This window comes from Apodemus sylvaticus, chromosome 9 (assembly GCF_947179515.1).
Source record: "Apodemus sylvaticus chromosome 9, mApoSyl1.1, whole genome shotgun sequence".
Classification (NCBI taxonomy): Eukaryota; Metazoa; Chordata; class Mammalia; order Rodentia; family Muridae; genus Apodemus; species Apodemus sylvaticus.
This window is the reverse complement of record NC_067480.1, coordinates 28,480,156-28,501,776: the sequence shown is the minus strand read 5'-3', so window position 1 is coordinate 28,501,776 and position 21,621 is coordinate 28,480,156. Positions and strand designations below refer to the sequence as shown.

The following is a 21,621-nucleotide window of genomic DNA, read 5'->3' as shown; positions in this document are numbered from 1 at the left end:
AAGCAGGGATCCCTTTTAGCTGTGACTGCATTGTGACAATAGGAGTGGCACCTTCTGGGGATGCTGATGGGGATGCAGAGAAGGAGCAAGGAGTGGCATGGGGGTGGGGGGCTGAGGAAAGGTGAGCAGGGGTCTCTGTGGGGCCCTGCATACCAGCCCAGGTTAAGGGCTTTAGGAGGAACAGATACAGATCACTCTCTGGAAGAGGCTTTGCGCTACTATGTCAGGGTGGACTCGTTTAGCTCCTTTAAGGGGTCAGTTTCCTGAGGTTTGGACCCTTTTTTCCAGGGTATCATGGAGATGGAAGATGTGAAATGGATAGAATTTGGAAATATTATGGGATGACAGAGAGTGAGAACATGTAGAATAACCCCAGCCAGTGCCACCTACCTAAGGAAGGCAGGGAGAGATTGATTACTTGGGGTTGAACCTAAAATGCCTGTAGATCACACCTTAAGCAGCTGGGTGGTTTACAAGAACTCCTAAGAGTAAGAATAAAATCTAAACAGGGCAGCAACCACACACTCCTCTACTCCCACTCAGGACTCAGAGGCAGAAGGATCTCTGAGTTCAAGGACGGCCTGGTCTACAGAGTAAGTTCCAGGACAGCCAAGGATATGTAGAGAAAATGTCTCCAAAACAAAGCGGGGGAAGAGGATGGGAGGCTGGAGAGATGGTTCAGCAGTTAAGAGCACTGACTGTTCTTTCAGAGCACCTGGGTTCAATTCACAGTACCCATATTGCAGCTCACAACCGTCTGTAACTCCGGTTCCAGGCACTCCAACACCCTCACACAGACACACATGCAGGCAAAACACCCATGCACATGCACATAAATTCATTTATTCATTTATTTATTTATTTATTTATTTATTTATTTATTTATTTGGTTTTTTTGAGACAGGCTTTCTCTGTGTAGCTCGAGCTGTCCTGGAACTCACTCTGTAGACCAGGCTGGCCTCGAACTCAGAAATCCACCTGTCTCTGCCTCCCAAGTGCTGGGATTAAAAGCATGCACTAGGACTGCCCAGCAATAAATCATTTTTTAAGAAGAAAAAAAAAAACAAACCAAAAAGGATGACTTAGCAGTGAGAAAGACCTGGATGACAGACATCACCAGAAAGCAGCTAAGGCTAGAACTCTCCCACTAAAGAGGAAGGCAGGGCCAGCAGGCTGCTCAGGAGTAAAATACTTGTCTGGCATGTGCAAGGCCAATACAAAAAAAAAAAAAAAAAAAAAATCAAGACAGAGAGAGACTTGTGTATCTCCATTTGGATGTCCTTGTTGGACTGGGGAGTCCCAGCATCGATCTTGATGTCATACCCTATAGGGGAGGGGTTGCTTAAGGATGGGTTAGAATTAAATATTCCTTCTAATAAATGATAAAATGTATCTGTAGCAGGAACTGTGTGATAAAACAGCCTTGGTTAAAGCTGGGATCTTTCTGTAAGAAGTCCACAGGAATGTGACTGGATACATTCTGGTACATTCTTCCTGGGTCAGAAATCATTAATTCTCCCCAGTAATCATTTTTTTTCCTTTTTGTAATGAAAGGCTACCTTATTTGTAGGTGAACAAAGGGACTTCAAAAAGACAAAGAAAAGACAACATTTGCAAACCACTGCACCACCACCCACCCTGTAGATGCATGTAGCCACATAGATAAGTTTGGACCATGGAATAAAAAGGGGCCCGAGGAATGCCCAATCTTCACCCTATCACCGTTGGGTTATAGGTAGGAATGGCCTGACTTTGCCTGATATGTGGATGCTGGAATCTGACCTCTGGTCTTCATACTTTCATATCTGTTTTGAATATATGTGTGTGTGTGTGTGTGTGTGTGTGTTACCATATCGTTCATTTGTTTGCCCATGTGGGGTGTGTGTGTGTGTGTGTGTGTGTGTTACTATATCGTTCATTTGTTTGCCCATGTGGGGTATGGACTGAGCCCTAGCATGCATGTAGAGGTCGAAGAACAGTTTATGGGCGTCAGTCCATTCCGACCTTGTGGGTCCTGAGCACTGAATTTGGAACATGAAGCTTGGTAGCAGCCACCTTTAGCTGCTGAGCCACCTCAGTGGGCCCGGGCAAGCACTCTCAGCCTCTGAACCATCTCTCAGCCCCGCCCAACCAGAGCCTTTTTTGGTGAGTGGATATTTTTGGTTTTATTTGGGTTTTTTTTGGGGGGGGGGGTGGCGGGGGTTGGTTTTTTTCAAGACAAGGTTTCTCTCTATAGCCCTGTCTGTCCTGGAACTAGACCAGGCTGTCCTCAAACTCAGAAATCTGCCTGCCTCTGCCTCCCAAGTAAGGCCTGCGCCATTACCACCCGGCTATTTGGGTTTTTCAAGGCAGGGATTCTCTGTATAGCGCTGGTTATCCTGGTCTGCCTTCAATCCCAGCCCCCAAGCGATAGAGACAGGCCGAACTTTAGGAGTTAGAGGCAGCCTCATCTACATAGTGAGTTCTGGGTCAGCTAAGGACATATAGTGAGATCTTGTATTTAAAAAACAAAACCAAACAAATTGTAAGATTTTAAATAAGAAAAACTATAGACCTGTTTATCTCAGTATTTATTAAGTTTAAAATTGTATAACAATAGGGGTTTGATCCCTAGCATTAATAAATATTTTAAGTGGTATTGTACAATAAGTGTCCCCAACTTTTGGTTTTGGTTTTGGTTTTTGGTTTTTGGTTTTTGGTTTTCGAGACAGGGTTTCTCTGTGTAGACCAGGCTGGCCTTGAACTCAGAGATCTGCTTGCCTCTTCCTCCCAAGTGCTGGGATTAAAGGCATGTGCCACCACAGCCCGGCAATCCCATTTTTTATTTGAGAGAAGCCTTGTAAATTTGATTAGAAGCCCAGCTTAGAGCAGTTTACCCCTTTGTGGCTTCTGACCTTTCTCTTTCATTACCACTCAAGCGACACACTGTGAGAATCCCTTCTTCACTCTTGTCACAATGGTTTTCCTAGCACCCTCCTGCACCCAGCATTTCCCAAAACCAGAAAAGTAGCAGACCCTTTAACATAGCCTGCTGGTAAGCAGGAGATGCGGCTGGGTTACGGTCTAGATCGTTAAATGTCTTGATTAAAATACTACAGTCGCTTAAAATAGTCTTAGTCATTCACACACCGAGCTGTACTTTGTGGCAATGCCATCAGTATCTCTTGTTCATTTGCTTTTTAAGACAGGAGCTCATTCCACAGCCCTAGAACTCAGTCTCCTCCTTCAGCTTCCCTTCCAGGCCGGGTAGGGGGTGGGGTGTGTCACCACATCTGGGACTCTTAAGATGGCTCAGACTCTTTAGTTTATTCTTTTTTCATTTTAAGCTAATGACTGTATAGTAAACAGAAATGTTTACTTGGTTGTTGTTCCCCACCCAAACCCCAGGGCTGCAGATTGAACCCAGGGCCTCCAGCCTGCTAGCTAGTTCTGGCTAACCTGGTTCTGGGACAGCCAAGGCTACACAGAGAAACCCTGTCTTTGGAAAACAAAACAAGCTTGGAACCAGCCTGTGTTATTATAAAAAAAAAAAAAATCTGTCTAAAAATACAAACAAACAAAGCAAAATTCTCCAAAGCAGAAATACATTAATATTAAAAATTCTAGATGTATGTGAGCATAAATCTAAGTCTATAAATTTAAAATACCAATCTTATACATAAATAAAATGTTAAATTATTCGAACTATAATGTCATATTGATAAAGCCTAGTACTTAGAAACCTTACTGCCATTTTGAGCACTATAGTCTAATGGGAAAGTTTCTGACCTTTCTTGATTCGATTTGTTCCATTTATGGCTCTGTGCCATCAGACATGTCAGTTGACTTAATTTATTGTAGAATTGGGGGCAGAGTCACTTGTTGACTCTGTGCCCTTCACCACCCTAGACTCTGCAGAGAATGAAAGAAAGCTCTAAGGATGGGATGCTTTAGAGACTTGCAGTGGGGCCCAAAAGATAAACAGTTCTCTGGGCTCCATGCCCACTGCGGAACTCTCCAGTAGATACCAAGGAGATTAATGCAGCTTAAGCTGTTAAAATACTGTTCTGTGATTCGGAAAGGGTATTCTAGGCCATATACACATTTAGGAGGCAAAGAATCCTTGGAAAACTACCCTTGAAAACCTGGGAAAACTCAGAAAAGAAGAAGCCAGGTAGGGTGTCAGATGGTGTCAGATAGTGCCCAGAAGTGAGAAAAAGTCAGGGGCATTGCATTGTGAGTAGAAGGCTTGCCTAACCTAAGGCGCCCAGAGGCCATTCTCAAAACAAAAGAAAACCAGGTGTGGGGGACAAGCCAGTATTTATAGCACTCAGGAATTGAAAGCAGAAGGATCAGAAATTCAAGGTCATCCTACAACATTGAGTGCAAAGGAAAGTGAGAAGGTCCTGGTTTGCAAACTAGGTATGAATGGAAAATGGGGGTGGTGAGGCTAAGGAGATCACCCAGTTCTAGGAAACTTGCTTGTTGGGCATCTCAGTGGTTAGGAGCTCCAGCTCACAACTGTCTGTAACTCCAGTTCCAAGAGATCTGCTGCTCTTTATGGCTTCCAAAGACACCACAAGGGCACTAGGCTCACATGCAGGGGGCGGAAGTGGGGGGATGGGGGAGTGGGGTGTAGGGGTGGGGAGGTGTAGGAAGCAGAGAAAGCTCTCATTGAGTCCTGAGTAAATGTATATTTTGACATGGTCTGGGCCTATAGAGGACTCAGAGACCAATTGGCCCATGGGAAATTGGCAAAACCATTACCCATATGGGTCAGAGAAATGGCCAACTTTTCTCGGGAGTTGGAGTTTGAGTGTTTATGGATCAGTGTGTGCAAAAACTGGCAACTGTAGCTTCCTCCTCCGGTTTGTTTACAGCCTGACTGCTTGCCTACAGAGACCTCCTACTGAGACTAGCTAATCCCCCACACAGCCCCAATCCCCATGTTGTACCTAATAAACACGCCAAGGTTCCTCGGTGAGGTTGTAGCAGTAACTGAACCCCACCTGAACCCAGCTTCCCTGGGTCTGGCTTTTCTTCATTCCCTCACCTAGCAGGGTTCCAGGGCTAGAGTCTAGCAGGATGTGGCATACATACTTGCAGACAAAAACTTAGACACATGTTTTTAAAAAAACAACATAAAAACAATTTTGATTCTAAAAGAACAAAGTCTCAACCTGTAGGGAAAAATATGATCAAAGACTTCAAGGACTCTTTGGTGTAAAGCCAGGAGTGGTGGCTCTCACCTGTGATCATCAGTCCCAGCCATTCGGGAGCAGAAGCTGGGAGAGGCCAACCTCAACTACAGAATGAGCCTGTCTTTTTTTTTTTTTTTTAAGATTTATTTATTTCTTATATGTAAGTACACTGTAGCTGTCTTCAGACACTGCAGAAGAGGGAGTCAGATCTCGTTACAGACGGTTGTGAGTCACCATGTGGTTACTGGGATTTGAACTCAGGACCTCTGGAAGAGCAGTCAGTGCTCTTAGCCGCTGAGCCATCTCTCCAGCCCAAGCCCCACTCTTTTTTTTTTTTTTTAAAGATTTATTTGTTATATATTAAGTACATTGTAGCTGTCTTCAGACACACCAGAAGAGGCCATCAGATGCCAATACAGATGGTTGTGAGCCACCATGTGGTTGCTGGGATTTGAACTCAGGACATCTGGAAGAGCAGTCAGTGGTCTTAGCCACTGAGCCATCTCTCTGGCCTGAGCCCCAGTCTTGAGAAAGCAAATGGTCATGTACAAATTGTGCCATAAACACAGGCAAAGAACATGTTTGTCTTTGCACGGTGTCAGAATGTTATTGAATAACTACAAATTGACAAGGTATAAAGGATCCTAAGACAGGAACTCATCATAAAATCTGCCTACTTAAGTAGCCAGATGCTTTATTCCAATCTTTACTGATACTAACTCTTCATATCACACCTCCTGTAGCATGCAGTCAATACATCTTTCTACATACATACATATGTCTGGGATACAGTAAGAATACAAGCTAACGAGGCTGGAGAGTGTTCCAGAGGATTACATGAGGGCTGAGACAGTTAAGCTCCAGGAGAGCTCTGGGAGTGTTAGGCTGGTGTCGGGTTTGAGAACAAAGCTGCAGAAAAGGCTTTAGGAACAGAAAGCTTCAGGTCAGGTCCAGAGAGATACAGAGGCAGACAGGCAGCCGGGCAGGACTTGAAATAGAATATGTCAACAACACTGGAGCACAGAGCTGAGTCACCGAGTCGGAAGCGCACGGCATCAAATACTAGAACTTGAATTGCAGATGGCTGTGAGCCTGGGCTGCCGTTAGGATGCTGAGAATCGAGCCTGGGTCCTCGGGAAGAGCACCAAGTGCTCTAAACTCCGGAGCCATCTCTCCCCTGATGCAGTTTTTAGTTAGAAAAGGGTGAGGGTGTTTTGCCTGTGTGAATGTGAACTGCATGTGTGCCTGATGCCCACAGGGGTCAGAAGAGGGCATGGAATTGGTTTATAACTAGAATTATAGATGGTCGTGAGCTACCATGTGGAAATCGAAACCTAGGGCCAGCCAGGCGGTGGTGGCCCATGCCTTTACTCCCAGCACTTGGGAGGCAGAGGCAGGCGGATTTCAGAGTTCGAGGTCAGCCTGGTCTACAGAGTGAGTTCCAGGACAGCCAGGGCTACACAGAGAAACCCTGTCTCAAAACAAAACAAAACAAAACAAAACAAAACAAAACAAAACAAAAAAAAAAGAAAGAAAGAAAGAAAGAAACCTAGGGCCCCTGACAAAAGAACAATACTCTCCACTGTCAAGCTATTTCGTGAGGATGTTTAAAGGTTGAAAGGGAGGAGTTAGTAGAAACAAGACCAGGCAGAGAAATATATATATATATATATATATATAAAATGTTATATATAACTATATATATATAACATTATATATAACTATATATATAACATTATATATATAACATTTTATGTATATATATTTATATTTTGTGTATATATATTTATGTCACTGGCAACAGGGACACAACTCCTCAGGCATCTACAGCTGCCCAGATCCTTAGAAGCCTCCATCAAGCAAACCCGGGATTTGTGGCATTCATAAAGAGATTAATTTCAGGGTGAGCCAAAAATGAAGTAAGATTGGATTTATGGGAGAAGGAGGGGACTGAGACCGGACAGGACAAGTGTGCACCTCTCTAAGGGAGGCCCTATGTGGGCTTACAATGGCGATATGTATTCTTGTGGCTTTCTGAATTATACCTCCAAAGGTTGAGAAGGGCTCCCCCTTCTCTCTAGCATTGTCTAAAGAATGTAATTTATAACAAAGTTAAAAGCTAAGGAAATTTTCTCAGTAAACAGGTTGTAAAGAGGATTTATGAAGGGTGCTATTTAGGTTTAGGGAAGAGAGGAGAGTGCTTGAAACCTAAGGTTATGTGTCATTTTAGCCCAAAGTAAGCGCAGCCTAATTATCATCTTTGACATCCTTGATTGAGGTGTTTCTAGAAACAGCACCATCTGACCCTTTGTGAGAGCAAGGTATTTATTGCCTTTGACGACGCCTTCGATGCCTTCGGGAGACATGTATGGTCTCTGTGGCTTTGGGTCTTTCTCCCTGGAGTCTGAAGACTTCAGCCTTTCTCTGTGATAAAGCTTTCAGCCCCACCCTTTCCCAGCCTTTTCTCCCTGTATTACCATAATTCCCCCATGGTTTTTTGTTTTTTTGTTTTTTCTATCCTGACTCAGATATAATTAGAATCACTTGCTCAGCATGGTGCTAATCTGAGACTAGAAAATCTGAGTTCAAGACCAACCCACTCGTCTTTCATATCTGTGTCAAGGCTACACTAGATAGATAAAGTCTGTCTAAAAGCACGACATTAAAGTTCCAGGCCACCACGCCTGGCTAAGGACTTCTTAAGTGTTTGTGAGTTTGTTTGCTTGTCTGTTTACCACAGGTATGCAGTGCTGGCAGAAGCCGGAAGAGAGTCTTGGCTCCCTCAGAAGTAGAGTTACAGGACTTTCTAAGTGGCCTAAGGCAGGTGGGAAGAGCCAAACCCTGGTCCTCTGTGACAGCAGCAAATGCTTTTAATCACAAAGCAGTCTCTCCGGCCTGATAAAAAAAAAAAAGAAAGAAAGAAAATTTTTGATACTTGGTTACTGTTTCCATTTAGGTTAAGAGAAAAAAACTGTGCAGTAAAAGCTGTGTGGCTCCTGGGCTGATTAACTAGTGGCACAGGACCAAATCCTTTTTAGTCTGTGTGTGTGTGATGGGTGGGGGCAGGATTGTCTCTCTCAGATGTTAGTGAGCACACAGGTAACCACAGCGGCTGCCAACCTGTGCCGATGCAGTAACCAGCCTTTACTTGAAACCCACTCTGCCTGAGCAGGAAAAGCAGAACAATAGAAAGGCCTCACTTCCTGATGACAGCTTTCAACTCTACCAGTCTTGCTGTCTGAGTCTTCCCTGGTGAGGCCCCGTGTCAACCTGTGGGAGTTCTCTGGTGGGGGCTACAAACACACCCTCCCAGTTCTGCATTCATCCAAAAGCAAAATAGAAAAAAAATATTGTGTCCATGGAGGTCAGAGGACAGCTTTTAGAAGTCAGTTCTCTCCTTCCACCATGGGTTCTGGAATCAGATAGTGCTAGAACCTTCTCTGGTTTTTACCACTGAGCCACTAGGCCGCAGGCCCTAAACATGGTTTTGTATTCCTTCTTTGTGTTGAAACTGGATTCCATGTATCCCAAGTTGGCCTTGAAATCACTATGTAGCTGAGGGTAACCTTTAACCTGTGAACTTCCTGCTTCCATTTTCCCAGTTTCTGCTGTTCTTAAGTACTATTTGTGATTACCAGGTACTGTCTAGAGACTGACAGAATCTTTTTTTTGTTTTGTTTTGTTTTGTTTTGTTTTTCTTGAGACAGGGTTTTTCTATATAGCCCTGGCTGTCCTGGAACTCACTCTGTAGACCAGGCTGGCCTCAAACTTAGAAATCTGCCTGCCTCTGCCTCCCAAGTGCTGGGATTAAAGGTGTGTACCACCAACACCCAGAAACTTTTTTTTTTAAGATTTAGTTATTTATGATTTGTAAGTACACTGTAGCTTCTGTACACTGTCCAGAGGGGGACATCATATCTCATTATGGATGGTTGTGAGCCACCATGTGGTTGCTGGGATTTGAACTCAGGACCTTCAGAAGAGCAATCAGTGATCTTAACCACTGAGCCATCTCTCTAGCCTCTGACAGAATCTTTTATTGCTGTTGTTACTGCTGCTGTTTGAGGCAGGTCTATGTAGACCTGGCTATCCTGGAATTTCAAGACTTGTTATAAGAAGCCAGACAGGAAACATATTGAGTTTGTAAATCATCTACAGTTTATGTTACGTATTCCTCTTTCTTGAAACAAAACAACGTTCCCCTTTAAATCTTTAGGAGCTTGGGGTTGGGGAAACGATTCATTGGAGAAAGTGCTTGCCAAACAAGCCTGAAGACCTGAGTTCAAATCCCCAGAAACTATGTAAAGGGGCATGGTGGCATATATCTGTAATGCCAGTGTCCTTCCAGTGAGGTGTAAGGCAGAGGCAGGGGAGTCCTTGGAAGTTTGCAAGCCAGCATCTAAAAACATAAAATCAACAAAACTATTCTTGGGTGATGGGACTCAAAAACTGTTCTTTGGTGATGGGAGTGTGTGAATATATAGCTGGAGTTGCCAGGTCTACAAACTCTGTAAGAAGAGACTTGGAAGAAAAATTGTTGATTTCTGGTTTAAATATTCGGGTAGCAGCACATCCAGGTAGACATGTTCATAAGCCAAGAGATCTGGGCTGAGATATAAATTCTGAGTCATAGGCATTCAGGAGCCAAGGACGGAGGCTGAGGGATGGATGGCTAACGCCACACGGGAAGGGAGATGAGGGAGCATCGCGGCTAAAGCTAGAGAGCCTGGTCCTTCATCAGGACCAGAGTGCAGGTCGGAGCCCTGAGCAGGGGGCCCCGGGAAGATGACGAGAAAGCCAGTGTGGGTGCAGTGCCTTAAGAGCTGCGAGAGATTTGTGTGCAGAACCTTCTGAAAAACCACACAAACCAGCCCGAGCTTGAAAAGAGTTCCCGATGCCCTGCCTAAGAGTGTAGGACTGGGAGATGGCCAGATGTTCCCGGCAAGCGCCGGCCGGGCAAGCAAGCTCAATGAGTGCTGGCTGGCAGACAAAATAACACATAAGGTGAGATGCAGGCGGGGGAACCAGAGCTCTCTTTTTTTTAAATTTAATTTGGGGAAGGGAGGAGGTTCGACACAAGTCCTGGCTGCTCTGGACTTGAATTGTAAACTAGGCTGGCCTCCAACTCATAAGAGACCCACATGCCTCTCCTTCCCAAGTGCTGGAATTAAAGGCGTGTACCACCACACCAGACATTGTCCTAGTGAACCTGAAGGGATGGGGAAATCTGAGCTTTAGGCAGAGCATTGATTTTTTCCACAGTGTGGGACCCAGCACGGCTCACAAGCTAACCAAGCAAGCACCTCTCACTGGCCTACACTGTCCTCTAACCCCTGGTGGCTCTTTTAGGAATTCTCTTAGCAGCAGCTAAGAGCATAAAGTGAGATGAGCCAGGAAACCTTTGTGGCTAGACATTCTAGTATGTACTTGTAATCCCAGCACTTGGGAAGACTGAGGCAGGAGGATCACCAGAGTGTGTTAGAGAGGAATCCGTAACTACAGGCATCAGTTCTTTCCAACTAGCTGAATGAAGGACTGAGATGAAGGAGGCATCTTGCAGATTTCTGCCTCTGGGGACTGGGATCGTGCTATCACTGAAACAAAAATAACGCCTGGGACTGTAGCTTAGGTGGTGGTGTGCTCAAAGCCTGGAAGTGTGTTCCAGGCCTGGCATGGTAATGGTGGCCCACATTACACACTTGCAGTCCCAGCAAGGGGGAGACAGATGCAGGAGGTTTGTGAGCCCAAGGCCAGCCTTTGTTGGGTAGTAAATTCAAGACCAACCTGAGATACAAGAGACCATTCGTAACCTTTGTTCTCCACCCTCCGAAAAGAAAGAAAGTTGTGTATTCTTTCTTCCCCTACTGATGGGAGGTAGAAAGCTTCATTGAGATAGGGAATGTCATTTGTTTGCTGGTTGGTTTGAGACAGGTTTTCTCTTTGTGACCTGGCTGTCCTAGAACTTGCTCTGTGTAGGCAAGAGATTTGCCCACCTCTACCTTCAGAGTGCTGGGATAAAGTAGCGTACCATCCATCACCCCTCAGCTTATTTATTTTCTTATTTGAGACAAGACACTCGTTCGTTATAAAGCCCTAGTTGGCTTGTTCTCCAATACATAGAGATCTGCCTGTGGTGTGTCCCAGTACTGGAATTAAAGGCGTGTGACATGCAGGGCAGAACAGGGACTTTTAATCTTTTGTGCTCTGCTTGTATCCCTGAACCCAAAATTGTGCGGCACTAGATGAAACTCAGTAATTTGTTTTGCATTTTTGTTTCTTTGAGGTAGGGATTTGCCAAGGCAGTCCTGGAATTTATGATGAACCCTCCTTAGCCTCTGGAGTTCTGGGAATACAAGCTGTTCTAATACCCACTCCTAGACACTGGGTTAACATAATCTTTCTTCCTTCATACTTTCCTTCCTTTTTTCCTTTTTGTCTTTCTATGATACTGGAGATTCAACCCAGGGCTGTTTACACATGCTAGGGGAGCTTCCTCTGAGCCAATCTGTGGTCCTATTTGGGTGTTTTGTGTATTTAAGTTACTCAGGCTGGCCTTGAATTTAAGATCTGACTGATTCATCCTCCCTCGTGGCGGTAATCATCTACTGGTGCCATCAGACCTGGTCAGTGAAATACTGGTTTTCCATTAAGTTACTGAAGAGATCATTGTTCACCTAACCAGTCAGTAAATGTTCCTGAAGAACGTGTGGGGCCAGGTACAGATACTGTGGGGGAAATGAGGAATTCAAGGTTTCAGTAGTTTCAGGTTACACTGAAAAATCTGACTGAAAAAAAAAAAAAACCATATTGAGCAGTAAGCAACTGGAGGACATTTTACATCCGCTAGCCTCAGGAGAGAGGAATTCTTACATGTAGTTTCAACGCTGCAAAGAGCCACCTTGGGAAGTGGCAAAAGCAGGAGGACTCAAAGCTTGCGCTCAAAGAGTCTGAAAACCCAAGGGAGGACGGAACGAGCTAGAGAAAGAACACCGTCCTCTACACAAAGCCATCATCGTTACATCATCAGATCTCCAGTGCAGGCTTGCAGGAGACCTCAGAAAAAAAGAGGGGATGTGGAAGAGTTTTGGATGCTCACCTGGGATCCCAGCTGTCCCTCCAGCTGTTTGTACGCAATCACAATCCTGCACTAATTGCACAAGGCCTGAGGGAGGGGCTCTCTGGAGAGGTGGTATCGTATAGAGGCCAAGTAAGGCTAACCGGAGACTTCCTTATAGGGAAGGGGAAGGCACTCATTCTGCAAGGCCTTTCTATCTTTGTTCCAATCTACTGGGACCTCACTAGGAGGGAGAAAACCATTCTTTACCCGATCCCAAAGGAAATCTCAAAGCCATCAGCAGAAGGAGGAGGAATATAACCAGGTGAGGTGACAAGGAATAGGACCAAGGAAGGTTCTAGAATACATGACTTAAGCAATGTTTGCACAATTCCAATTTAGCCTAAACAAAGAGGCCAGGGTATATTTGGCCAGCTATCTGAGATTGGACCCCATAGATACTGACAAAAAGTTATCACCAAATCTGACATTATAGCACTGATGTAACCTGGGGACGAAACATTTCTTAGTTTGTTTTATTGTTGTTCTCGTTATTTATTTTAGTCAGGGTCACTTTGTAGCCCTGGCTGGCCCAGGACTAACAGAGATCTACCTGCCTCTAGCCAGGATTAAAGGCATGTGCCACCACCCCCAGCTATAAATTACTTTAATTCTATACCTAATATAAAGGTGTATAGACATTCCTTCATTTTAAATTGTATATTCCAATGGTTTTGGGTTTGGAGGCAGGGTTTCTCTTTGTAGCTCTGGCTATCCTGGAACTCACTCTTTAGACCAGGCTGGCCTCAAAAACTCAGAGATTCACTTGTCTCTGCCTCCTAAGTGCTTCGATTAAAAGCATGCCCCACCACTGCAGAGCTTCAAAAGTATTTTGACTTTCCATCGTAATCAGACTGCTGGCCAAATGACTCTTAGCCATTGTGGTTCTAATGTAGTAAGCGAGGACTGAACCCAGGACCTTGTTCTTGCTAGCCAAGGGACCTTCTGCAAGCTACATCATCTCCAACTCCTTTGTTTTCTTTTCTTTCTTTTTTTTTTATGAGTTTTTTTAAAGATGCATGTATGTATTTATTTAATGTATATGAGTACACTGTAGCTGTCTTCAGACACATTAGAAGAGGGCATCAAATCTCATTACAGATTGTTGTGAGCCACCATGTGGTTGCTGGGATTTGAACTCAGGACCTTTGGAAGAGCAGTCAGTGCTCTTAACCGCTGAGCCATCTCTCCAGCCTCCTCCTTTCTTTTCTTTCCTTTTTCTTTTTCCTTTCTTTTTTCCTTTCTTTTTTCTTTTCCTTTTTTCCTTTTTTCCTTTTCTTTTTCTTTCTTTCTTTCTTTCTTTCTTTCTTTCTTTCTTTCTTTCTTTCTTTCTTTCTTTCTTTCTTTCTTCCTTTCTTTCTTTTTTGAGATGGCCTCACTAAATTGCCAGTCACACCTTTAAGTTGAAAAAAAAAAGTGAGGACATAATGGCCCCTGCTGTACTGAGGAAGAGAAGGTTTAGTGCAGACCTGAGAAAGCAGCCAGAGGCAGCTGGTGGGAGGGGAAATGAGAGAAAGGGAGGAAGCAGGAGCCAAGGGAGCACCAGGAGAACGAGCAAACCAAGAGATTCTCGGACCAAGAGAGATCCGGTAGCTGAGCCAGCCAAGAGGGCAAGAAACCAAGTAGCCAAAATTGAGGTTATATAGGGATCAGAGAAGCAGGGGGTGTGGTGGGGTGTGGTGGGGTGTGGTGTGGTGGAGTGAAGCTCAGGAGCCAGAAAGATTCAGAATAGGGGACTCGGTGAGAGGTGCTCAGAAGACGCTGAGAGAGACTGGCCAACTTTGGCTCTGGTTTGTTAAATAGGCACCTCCATCCTAGGTTAAGGGAGAGGCCCAAGTCTCTTTTGCCAGAGATAAGGAGAAAGATTCCTTTTAGCAAGTCGGCCCTATCTTAAGTCCCTGAGGGCGTGCTTGATTTTGTCTAGTTGCCAGACTTTGGGAAAAGGAGTTTCTTGGGCTCTCCCACCTGCCTCGGTCTCCATAGCAGCTGGTACTAAACACATGCTGTGTCAACTCAGGTAACGTTTAGGTTTGCTTGAGCCCTTGTCTTCCAGCCTCTTGTCTTCTTTCCCTACCAATATGTGTTTTGGTCCCTTGAGCCTGCTTTAATATGGCCTTAGCAGAATTTCTTCACCCAACCTTTGACCTGCAGAGGCCTAGGGATTTTAAACATTTAAAACCCAAACTATGGATAAAGGGTGGAGTCTTCAGAATATCTACCACAGATCATAGATTGGCCAGAAGATGCTGCGAGCCTCCCTAGTCTCTGAACCATCAAACTTGGAGATGGCTGGTAAGAACCAAGAGAAAGGAAGCTAACTTTCCCCAAAGTCTGGCAATTAGACAAAATCAAGCATTCCCTCGGGATCTTAAGATAGTCCCGACTTGCTAAAAGGAGTCTTTATCCTTATCTCTGGCAAAAGAGACTTAGGCCTCTTGCCTTAACCTAGGACTGAGGTGCATATTTAACAAATCAAAGCTGACAGTCTCTCTCTGTTGGGTCCTGAGGGAAGTCCTCTGTGAGTGTCTTCTCAGCTAGTCTGAGAGTGGAGTTAAGTCGCTCTGCAATAGTCCAGGAGCTGGGTTGTACTTTGCCCTTGTGACTGGAGTCAGGGTCAGAGCCATAGCTGGACATTAACTAAGTTAACAAGTCACAGTGAAAAGCAAACACTGGGAAAAGAACAAAAAGATCCCAGCCCCCCACTGTGCCCCCTGCTTCCCTTTTGTCTTCAGAGTCTTAACTTGAGATTTAGGTTTAAGTAGGAGACAAGAGGAATGCACAACTAATGGTCGTTTGAACCATCATCATCATGTCAGCTCCAGTGTCTCCTTGGAGGGCCTCTGACAAAATTAGGTCTTTTCCCCCCTGCTTGACAGGTTTTGGCTGTGGCCAGGGCTTCTACTGTTTCCTTCCACCAAGAGACCTCTAGGAATTTCCAGTTTCTTAAGAGCCATTGTTTCAATTGTCTAGTAGCGGTAAGAAGGGACACAAGGGTTTCTTTAAAATGTCTTTTTCTGTCCCGGCCTCCCTCCAGGGTGGGGGTGGGGTGGGGTGGGGTGGGGGTGATTGGAGAGGTGGCTCGTCAGTGAAGAACTCTTGCTGTCCTTTCAAGAGGATTGGAGTTCAGTTCCTAACACGAACTTCAATTCCCTCTCAACAATCCAGCGAGGGCGATCCTGCACCCCAGCCGCCACAGAGACCCGCAAATGAGTGTGCATTCCCGTAGACAGGTATGATTACATACACACACATTTAAAAACCTTAAAAAAGAAAACAACAAACAACTTTCTGCCAAGAAAATTCTACACCTCCCCCGTCTGGGAGTGGAGAGACCCATGCCTGCAGGGTGTCTGTGTATGTGGAGGTCAAAGGACAACTCCATGTCTTCGCTTTCTGAGCCATCTCCAGCCCAGCCATCTTTTCCCCCACCCCAGAAAGAATAGGGAACATCATTAATTCTCCAGGACACTGGAGCGATGGCCAAGAGACCTTCATACTGTAATAAAGTAGGTGAGGCTGGAGAAATGGCTCAGAGGTTAAGACTGCTCTTCCAGAGGTCCTGAGTTCAAATCCCAGCAACCACATGGTGGCTTTCAACACTCTGTAATGGGATCCGATGCCCTCTTCTGGTGTGTCTGAAGACAGCAATGATGTACTCACATGCATAAAATAAATAAATCTTTAAAAAAAAATAAAGTCGGTGAAGTGGTGGAGTCTTTATTTTTTTATTAAATTTTTAGTTTTAGTTTTGGGTTTTCTTTTTTTTTTTTTTAAGATTTATTTATTATATGTAAGTACACTGTAGCTGTCTTCAAACACTCCAGAAGAAGGCATCAGATCTCATTATAGATGGTTGTGAGCCACCATGTGGTTGCTGGGATTTGAACTCAGGACCTTCAGAAGAACAGTTAGTGCTCTTAACCACTGAGCCATCTCTCCAGCCCTAGTTTTGGGTTTTCAATATAGGGTTTCTCTGTGTAAAACTGGCTGAGTCTTCTTTTTTTTAATTTTTTAAAATATTTTTATTTATTCATTTGTGTGTGTGTGTGTGTGTGTGTGTGTGTGTGTGTGTGTTTTCCAAGACAGAGTTTCTCTGTGTAGCCCTGGCTGTCCTGGAACTCACTCTGTAGACCAGGCTGGCCTCGAACTCAGAAATCCACCTGCCTCTGCCTCCCAAAATGCTGGGATTACAGGTGTGTGCCACCACCGCCCAGCCCGGCCTTTTTTAAAATGATTTTTGTTTCACCTTGGTTTTAGACAGGGTCTCCTGTAGCCCACACTGGTTTTCAATTTGCTATTATAGCCAAGGCTGGTCACAACTGCTGGGATTACAGGAGTGTTTTCAGGTTACTCTCTAGAGTGAGAAGTGGGTGTGCACGCCCGGCTGCTGCTGAGTGTTTGGGGAGCACACGCACCCCTCCCATTTTCTCTTGTATCACTTGAAGCAGACTTTTCTCTAGATGCAGGGCCGGGTGGTCCGTAGTCTTTGTCCGACTAAGATGGGGCTCTCATCTTCAAAACCTGCTCCTGCGACTACTAGAGAATTGGGGATGAGGAATTAGGTCTTGTCAACAGGTAATTACCACTGTTTGGGAGAGGAGGAGGCTTGGATACAGAGAGCATAAGCCCTCAGGGTTTCTAATTCCTAGCATCTGAGGTAAACTAGGAAGAAAAAAGTAATCCCAGAGAAAGGGAGAGATCTAGTCAGAGGACAACAATTACCAGAGAGAGTCGGTCATCGGAGGCCTCCAAGCCTGCTAATTACCGGTCTAACTGCCTGACAGAGTCAGTCAAGAGGAGTCTGGGGCCTCTAATTCTTGAATATATGTCAAGCTCTTCTATATAACCAATACGTACCGCTGTACCAACCAGAAGGCTCAAGATAAGAAAGTGGGAGGGGCTGTGTGGAAAGTACAGCTTTAAAAACTAGTGTGGAAAGCTGAGCTGAGGTGACTAGCGCCTTTAGTCCAGCACTCAGGAGGCAGAGGCAGGCAGACCTGAGTTCCAGGCCAGCATGGTCTATAGAGTGAGTTCCAGGACAGCCAAGGAGACATAAACCTTATGTTTCTCAACAACCACAATAACATAGCCTAAAAACAAAACAAAAGACAAGTGTGTGATGGAATTTCTGATATGTGTACTTTTGTTTAGTTTTTGAGACTACAGCATAGGCTGATGGCAAATTCACAGTTATCTAAAGGGGAAAGTTAAGGGTTTTTAGAAAGTCGTTTGGATGGTGTTTTGCTGGGGTAAACATGTGAAGGAACGTTTATCTGGAGCACACGCAGGAGAGAGGATGTTCTGCTAAAGCAAGCACGTGAAAGGACACGTGATGGAAGAGTCTGCTAACAACACACATGTATTGGTCCACCTTACATTGCATAGTTGAGCTGCATTTGTCAGGACTCCATAGAAGGAACTGCACCAAAACAAGAGAAACACACTTCAGGTGGTGTGCTGCAGTTTCTTGCTGTTTCCAAGGACTTGGGCTGATGGGTAGAGTGAAGTCACCTGAGACAGACGCATGTGCTGGGACAAGACACCCCGTGCTGAGGCAAGAGTCCTGGAGGACATGTGATGTTTGGAGGGTAGAAACAGGACCCAAGAGACGGGGACTTGTTCATGGAGCCAGCTGGCCATGCTTGTGGGTCTCACATCTTCTCTAACCTTTCACTTCCTTGAGAGAGGCACAACTGAGAACCTCTTCTGGTGTCCCTCCGCGTCCCTCCTGCTGACTCGAGCTGAGGCTGAGGCCTGGCTGTCTCTGCTAGGTCATGTCACCGCTATTGCTAACCGGATCCTACTGAACTGGACTGCTAATATTTCTGTGAGGTGTTTGTGAGTTGTGGCTCAAACTGCCCCTGCCAGCTAACCTGTGAACTGAAGTGCTGATTTCCAGACAACACGGATGGGAATTGCTCCAAAGAACCTTTCTAAATAGGTGTACTTCTGTCCCCCTCCCCCACCCATTTTTATCTTTTCCCACCACCTCTGGTGGGTAGTAGGCTAAAGGGAAGTTAAAGCATTTAAGAATTATCATTAAAGCTGGAGGGGAGGTGGGGGGGCGCACACCTGTAATCCCAGCACTCTGGGAGGCAGAGGCAGGCAGATTTTATTTCTGAGTTTGAGGACAGCCTGGTCTACAGAGTTCCAGGACAGCCAGGGCTATTCAGAGAAACCAAAAAAACCAAAAACCAAAATCCAAACCCCTCCCCCCCCCAAAAAAAAATCATCATTAAAAATAGGATCTGAGGGCTGGCGAGATGGCTCAGTGGTTAAGAGCACTGACTGTTCTTCCAAAGGTCCTGAGTTCAAATCCCAGCAACCACATGGTGGCTCACAACCATCCGTAATGAGATCTGATGCCCTCTTCTGGTGTGTCTGAAGATAACTACAGTGTACTTACATATAATAAATCTTTAAAAAAAAATAGGATCTGAGAGCTGGAGAGATGGCTCGGTGGTTAAGAGCACTGACTGCTCTACCAGAGGTCCTGAGTTCGATTCCCTGCAACTACATGGTGGCTCACAACCATCTATAATGGGATCTGGTGCCCTCTTCTGGTGCGTCTCAAGACAGCTACAGTGTACTCATATACGTAAAATAAATCTTAAAAAAAAATAGGATCTGAAAAAAATTAAAGTTACTGTTATGCTCCTGCTTCAGCTTCCTGAGTGCTAGAATTACCAGGATGTACCACCATGATGTTAACCACATTTATTACCTTTTAGCTTTTGTTGTCTTTGGGGTACAAGCATAGCTAATTATATTCACTGTCATCCATTTGTGGCCTATTTAGGACTTCTTTCTTATTTAGGAATTTGCTGTATATAGACCAGGCTAGCCTCTAACCTGTCTCTGCCAAGTACTGAGTTTAAAAGCATGGGACACTACAACCAGCTTGTTTTGAAATCATCTTGTGTAGCTGTGTTTGACCTCAAACTCCCCGAGGAGTTGAGAATAACTTTGAACTCCAGATCCTCCGGTCAATATTGCCACAAATGTTGGCATTACAGGTTTATGTCACAAAGTCTGGCTATTCTGGTTCATTCTTGGTTTTGTTTTTTGTTTTTTGTTTTTTTGTTTTCCAAGACAGGGTTTCTCTGTGTAGCCCTGGCTGCCCTGGAACTCACTCTGTAGAACAGGCTGGCCTTGTACTCAGAAATCCGCCTACCTCTGCCTCCCAAGTGCTGGGATTAAAGGCATGCACCACCACTGCCCGGTTCATTCTTGGTTTTTAATTAAAGATTTATTTTTCAGATAAATAAATATACAGGCAGGGTATAGTAGATTATAGCTATAATCCAACATTCATGAAGCGAAGACAGGTGGATCTCTGTGAATTCCAGGCTAGCCTGGTCTACAAAACAAGAGTATCAGGTCAGCCAGGGCTACACACTGAGCTCCTTTTTCAAACAAAAAAAAATTACATACGATTAAAATCACTTATAATTTTTTAATTTAAGATTTACTCTTATTTGTGTGTGTGTGTGTGTGTGTGTGTGTGTTGTGTTACTATATGCCTCAGGGTGCCTGAGGAGACCAGAGGAAGGTAACAGATCTCCTGGGCCCTCTTGGATCTCCTGGAGTCACGGGCAATTGTGAGCCTCCCCTGTGGGTTCTGGGAACTGAACTTAGGTCCCCTGGGAGAGTAGCAAGCAGGCGCCAGATCCTTCTGGTTAACATTTAACTAAGGCAGGTTTGAGCAACTCGAGACCTCCTTAGTGCAGTGTTAGGCTCTGAGGGGTTTGAGGTTAGTCCAGGCTACGATTTCTATTTCCTTAGCCTTCCAAGTGTGAGGATAGACCACCACCCTGGCAGCATTTGAAAACTCTGGGCTGCTTTTTAGAAGTTTTCTTGTCTACCAATTCCCCACCTCTTGGGCTATCCCAGGACTCCCATACATTTATTTTGCCTTATGAATTAAGTATAACTTGGCCCATTTTAAAAAACCTGACAAATAGTTATTGGCATTGTATTTTTATTAATTTGGAAAATAGTGCTTTTCTTTTAATGAGATATGGGTTCAAATCCTGGGAAACATATCTCAGTTTGTTCAGGTGCATTAATAAAATTAGATAAAGTTAGACATAAGCGATGCATTCTTGTAATCCCAGCATTCAGGAGTCTGAGACAGGAGGATTTCTCTCAGCTTGAGGTCTGCTTGTATTACATTCAGGGTTCTGAGCTAGCCTGGGCTACTTATGGACCCTTTATCTCAAAAGAATACATTTAGCCAGGCATAATTCCAGTCCTCTGGGGGACCAAGGCTGTCAGATCTTTGTGAATTTGAGGCCAACTGGTCTACATAATGAGTTTCAGGACTATCATAGACTAAGTTTCAAAAACAAACAAACAAAACCAACCCGAAGTTCACTGTGCACACCTGTCAGACCAGCACTAGGGGGAAGGGGCAAGAACTTGAGTTGACAACAAGGTATCAAACTCACCTACAGCTACAGAGCCAGTGGGAGGCCAGCCTGGGTTGTATGAGACTTTGTGTCAAAAACAAAAAACAAACCAGAAAAGCAAACAAAGAAACTTTTTAAAAGGTAGAGGAAAGCCAGGTGCAGTGGGACACTTTTTAATCCCAACACCCAGCTTTTAGGAGGAGGAAGAGGAGCTCTGTGAATTCAAGGCCAACCTGGTCTATAAAGGGAGTTTGAGGCAGAAGCCAGATGAGATGGCACAGGCTTTTAGTCTCAGCATTGGGGAGGCAGAGGCAGGTTGTCTCTGTGTTTGAGGCCAGCCTGGTCTATATAGTAAGTTCTAGGTTAGCTTGGGCTATACGGTGTGGCTTTATCTTGGGGGAGAAAAAGAAAACAGAACAATGAAAAACAAACAAAAAAACGGCCTATAACCCCAGCATCTGGGAGATGAGTGAGGACCAGATATTCAAGGTCACCCTCAGCTGCAATTCTGAGGCCAAGCCCGGCAGTGGTGCCGCATGCCTTTATTGTTTTTTTTTTATTATTATTATTTGCTTATTTATTTTATTTTTGGATTTTTTTTTGAGACAGGGTTTCTCTGTATAGCCCTGGCTATCCTGGAACTCACTCTGTAGACCAGGAGGTTGGTCTCGAACTCGAAATCTGTCTGCCTCTGCCTCCCAGAGGGCTGGGATTACAGGCGTGCACCACCACCGCCAGGCAGGTGCGTTCCAGGACAGCCAGGGCTGTTACACAGAAAAACTTTGTTGCAAAAACAAAACAAAACAAAATTCCACTAGGAAAAACAAAAAACAAAGAAGACCAAAAACAAAATGCTAGAAAACAAAACAAAAAAAATTTTTGAGGCCAGTCAGAGCTACATGAAACCCTGAAGAAG

At 44.7% G+C, this 21,621-nt stretch overlaps 1 protein-coding gene across 1 annotated transcript in view; it reads left to right on the top strand.

Annotated features, from left to right (window-relative positions):
• Fbxo36 (F-box protein 36) overlaps positions 1-21,621 on the top strand; it is a 65,513-nt gene that overhangs the window by 18,029 nt on the left and 25,863 nt on the right. The window lies entirely within an intron of this gene.